Source organism: Triticum dicoccoides, chromosome 2A, assembly GCF_002162155.2.
Source record: "Triticum dicoccoides isolate Atlit2015 ecotype Zavitan chromosome 2A, WEW_v2.0, whole genome shotgun sequence".
Lineage (NCBI taxonomy): Eukaryota > Viridiplantae > Streptophyta > Magnoliopsida > Poales > Poaceae > Triticum > Triticum dicoccoides.
Genome location: NC_041382.1, coordinates 66,109,229 through 66,114,964, shown reverse-complemented (window position 1 = coordinate 66,114,964; position 5,736 = coordinate 66,109,229).

The following is a 5,736-nucleotide window of genomic DNA, read 5'->3' as shown; positions in this document are numbered from 1 at the left end:
GGCCCCCTTCCCTTGGCTCCTTTATATACAGAGGCAGGGGACACCCCTAGACACACAAGTTGATCCTTGAGATCGTTCCTTAGCCGTGTGCGGTGCCCCCTGCCATCATATTCCACCTCGATCATATTGTAGCGGTGCTTAGGCGAAGCCCTGCGACAGTAGAACATCAAGATCGTCACCATGCTGTCGTGCTGACGGAACTCCTCCCCGACGCTTTGCTGGATCGGAGCCCGGGGATCGTCATCGAGCTGTACGTGTGCTAAGAACTCAGAGGTGCCGGAGTAACGGTGCTTGGATCGGTCGGATCGGGAAGACGTACGACTACTTCCTCTACGTTGTGTCAACGCTTCCGCAATCGGTCTGCGTGGGTACGTAGACAACACTCTCTCCTCTCGTTGCTATGCATCACCATGATCTTGCGTGTGCGTAGGAATTTTTTTGAAATTATCACGTTCCCCAATAGTGGTATCAGAGCCTAGGTTTTATGGTTTGATGTTATATGCACGAGTAGAACACAAGTGAGTTGTGGGCGATATAAGTCATACTGCCTACCAGCATGTCATACTTTGGTTCGGCGGTATTGTTGGACGAGACGACCCGGACCGACATTACACGTACGCTTACGCGAGACCGGTTCTCCCGACGTGCTTTGCACATAGGTGGCTTGCGGCGACAGTCTCTCCAACTTTAGTTGAACCAAGTGTGGCTACGCCCGGTCCTTGCGAAGGTTAAAACGAAGTCTATTTGACAAACTATCGTTGTGGTTTTGATGCGTAGGTGAGATTGGTTCTTGCTTAAGCCCGTAGCAGCCACGTAAAACTTGCAACAACAAAGTAGAGGACGTCTAACTTGTTTTTGCAGGGCATGTTGTGATGTGATATGGTTAAGGCATGATGCTGAATTTTATTGTATGAGATGATCATGTTTTGTAACCGAGTTATCGGCAACTGGCAGGAGCCATATGGTTGTCGCTTTATTGTATGCAATGCAATCGCGATGTAATGCTTTACTTTATCACTAAGCGGTAGCGATAGTCGTGGAAGCATAAGATTGGCGAGACGACAATGATGCTACGATGGAGATCAAGGTGTCGCGCCGGTGACGATGGTGATCATGACGGTGCTCAGGAGATGGAGATCACAAGCACAAGATGATGATGGCCATATCATATCACTTATATTGATTGCATGTGATGTTTATCTTTTTATGCATCTTATCTTGCTTTGATTGACGGTAGCATTATAAGATGATCTCTCACTAAATTATCAAGAAGTGTTCTCCCTGAGTATGCACCATTGCCAAAGTTCGTCGTGCCCAGACACCACGTGATGATCGGGTGTGATAAGCTCTACGTCCATCTACAACGGGTGCAAGCCAGTTTTGCACATGCAGAATACTCAGGTTAAACTTGACAAGCCTAGCATATGCAGATATGGCCTCGGAACACAGAGACCGAAAGGTCGAGCGTGAATCATATAGTAGATATGATCAACATAAGGATGTTCACCATTGAAAACTACTCCATCTCACGTGATGATCGGTTATGGTTTAGTTGATTTGGATCACGTGATCACTTAGAGGATTAGAGGGATGTCTATCTAAGTGGGAGTTCTTAAGTAATTTGATTAATTGAACTTAAACTTATCATGAACTTAGTACCTGATAGTATCTTGCTTGTTTATGTTCATTGTAGATAGATGGCTCGTGCTGTTGTTCCGTTGAATTTTAATGCGTTCCTTGAGAAAGCAAAGTTGAAAGATGATGGTAGCAATTACACGGACTGGGTCCGTAACTTGAGGATTATCCTCATTGCTGCTCAGAAGAATTACGTCCTGGAAGCACCGCTGGGTGCCAGGCCTGCTGCTGGAGCAACACCAGATGTTATGAACGTCTGGCAGAGCAAAGCTGATGACTACTTGATAGTTCAGTGTGCCATGCTTTACGGCTTAGAATCGGGACTTCAACGATGTTTTGAATGTCATGGAGCATATGAGATGTTTCAGGAGTTGAAGTTAATATTTCAAGCAAATGCCCGGATTGAGAGATATGAAGTCTCCAATAAGTTCTATAGCTACAAGATGGAGGAGAACAGTTCTGTCAGTGAGCATATACTCAAAATGTCTGGGTATAATAATCACTTGATTCAGATGGGAGTTAATCTTCCAGATGATTGCGTCATTGACAGAATTCTCCAATCACTGCCACCAAGCTACAAGAGCTTCGTGATGAACTATAATATGCAAGGGATGAACAAGACTATTCCCGAGCTCTTCGCAATGCTGAAAGCTGCGGAGGTAGAAATCAAGAAGGAGCATCAAGTGTTGATGGTTAACAAGACCACTAGTTTCAAGAAAAAGGGCAAAGGGAAGAAGAAGGGGAACTTCAAGAAGAACGGCAAGCTAGTTGCTGCTCAGGAGAAGAAACCCAAGTCTGGACCTAAGCCTGAAACTGAGTGCTTCTACTGCAAGCAGACTGGTCACTGGAAGCGGAACTGCCCCAAGTATTTGGCGGATAAGAAGGATGGCAAGGTGAACAAAGGTATATGTGATATACATGTTATTGATGTGTACCTTACTAGAGCTCGCAGTAGCACCTGGGTATTTGATACTGGTTCTGTTGCTAATATTTGCAACTCGAAACAGGGACTACGGATTAAGCAAACACTGGCGAAGGACGAGGTGACGATGCGCGTGGGAAACGGTTCCAAAGTCGATGTGATCGCGGTCGGCACGCTACATCTACATCTACCTTCGGGATTAATATTAGACCTAAATAATTGTTATTTGGTGCCAACGTTGAGCATGAACATTATATCTGGATCTTGTTTAATGCGAGACGGTTATTCATTTAAATCAGAGAATAATGGTTGTTCTATTTATATGAGTAATATCTTTTATGGTCATGCACCCTTGAAGAGTGGTCTATTCTTATTGAATCTCTATAGTAGTAATACACATATTCATAATGTTGAAGCCAAAAGATGCAGAGTTGATAATGATAGTGCAACATATTTGTGGCACTGCCGTTTAGGTCATATCGGTGTAAAGCGCATGAAGAAACTCCATACTGATGGACTTTTGGAACCACTTGATTATGAATCACTTGGTACTTGCGAACCGTGCCTCATGGGCAAGATGACTAAAACACCGTTCTCCGGTACTATGGAGAGAGCAACAGATTTGTTGGAAATCATACATACAGATGTATGTGGTCCGATGAATATTGAGGCTCGTGGCGGATATCGTTATTTTCTCACCTTCACAGATGACTTAAGCAGATATGGGTATATCTACTTAATGAAACATAAGTCTGAAACATTTGAAAAGTTCAAAGAATTTCAGAGTGAAGTTGAAAATCATCGTAACAAGAAAATAAAGTTTCTACGATCTGATCGTGGAGGAGAATATTTGAGTTACGAGTTTGATGTACATTTGAAAAATTGTGGAATAGTTTCGCAACTCACGCCACCCGGAACACCACAGTGCAATGGTGTTTCCGAACGTCGTAATTGTACTTTACTAGATATGGTGCGATCTATGATGTCTCTTACTGATTTACCGCTATCTTTTTGGGGTTATGCTTTAGAGACGGCCGCATTCACGTTAAATAGGGAACCATCAAAATCCGTTGAGACGATGCCTTATGAACTGTGGTTTGGCAAGAAACCAAAGTTGTCGTTTCTCAAAGTTTGGGGCTGCGATGCTTATGTGAAGAAACTTCAACCAGATAAGCTCGAACCCAAATCGGAGAAATGTATCTTCATAGGATACCCAAAGGAGACAATTGGGTACACCTTCTATCACAGATCTCAATGCCCGACCACAGCAGAAGATAGAGAGAAAATGAAAGATGTTCCCTATGCTTCAGCCATAGGCTCTATCATGTATGCAATGCTGTGTACCAGACCTGGCGTATGCTTAGCAATAAGCTTGGCAGGTAGGTACCAAAGTAATCCAGGAGTGGATCACTGGACAGCGGTCAAGAACATCCTGAAATACCTGAAAAAGGACTAATGATATGTTTCTCGTATATGGAGGTGACAAAGAGCTCACCGTAAAAGGTTACGTTGATGCAAGCTTTGACACTGATCTGGACGATTCTAAATCGCAAACCGGATACGTGTTTACATTAAACGGTGGAGCTGTCAGTTGGTGCAGTTCTAAACAAAGCGTCGTAGCGGGATCTACATGTGAAGCGGAATACATAGCTGCTTCGGAAGCAGCAAACGAAGGAGTCTGGATGAAGGAGTTCATATCCGATCTAGGTGTCATACCTAGTGCATCGGGTCCAATGAAAATCTTTTGTGACAATACTGGTGCAATTGCCTTGGCAAACGAATCCAGATTTCACAAGAGGACCAAGCACATCAAAAGATGCTTCAATTCCATCCGGGATCTAGTCCAGGTGCGAGACATTGAGATTTGCAAGATACATACGGATCTGAATGTTGCAGACCCGTTGACTAAGCCTCTTCCATGAGCAAAACATGATCAGCATCAAGGCTCCATGGGTGTTAGAATCATTACTGTGTAATCTAGATTATTGACTCTAGTGCAAGTGGGAGACTGAAGGAAATATGCACTAGAGGCAATAATAAAGTTATTATTTATTTCCTTATATCATGATAAATGTTTATTATTCATGCTAGAATTGTATTAACCGGAAACATAATACATGTGTGAATACATAGACAAACTTAGTGTCACTAGTATGCCTCTACTTGACTAGCTCGTTAATCAAAGATGGTTATGTTTCCTAACCATGAACAAGGTGTTGTTATTTGATTAACGAGGTCACATAATTAGTTGAATGATCTGATTGACATGACCCATTTCATTAGCTTAGCACCCGATCGTTTAGATGTTGCTATTGCTTTCTTCATGACTTATACATGTTCCTATGACTATGAGATTATGCAACTCCCGTTTACCGTAGGAACGCTTTGTGTGCTACCAAACGTCACAACGTAACTGGGTGATTATAAAGGAGCTCTACAGGTGTCTCCAAAGGTAGATGTTGGGTTGGCGTATTTCGAGATTAGGATTTGTCACTCCGATTATTGGAGAGGTATCTCTGGGCCCTCTCGGTAATGCACATCACATAAGCCTTGCAAGCATTACAACTAATATGTTAGTTGTGAGATGATGTATTACGGAACGAGTAAAGAGACTTGCCGGTAACGAGATTGAACTAGGTATTGGATACCGACGATCGAATCTTGGGCAAGTAACATACCGATGACAAAGAGAACAACGTATGTTGTTATGCGGTCTGATCGATAAAGATCTTCGTAGAATATATGTAGGAGCCAATATGGGCATCCAGGTCCCGCTATTGGTTATTGACCGGAGACGTGTCTCGGTCATGTCTACTTTTTTCTCGAACCGTAGGGTCCGCACGCTTAACGTTACAATGACAGTTATTATGAGTTTATGCATTTTGATGTACCGAAGTTAGTTTGGAGTCCCGGATGTGATCACGGACATGACGAGGAGTCTCGAAATGGTCGAGACATAAAGATTGATATATTGGAAGCCTATGTTTGGATATCGGAAGTGTTCCGGGTGAAATCGAGATTTTATCGGAGTACCGGGAGGTTACCGGAACCCCCGGGAGCTCTATGGGCCTTAGTGGGCTTTAGTGGAAAGGAGAAAGGGGCAGCCCAAAGGTGGCCGCACGCCTCCCCCTTCCCTAGTCCTATTAGGACTAGGAGAGGTGGCCGGCCCCCCTCTCTCT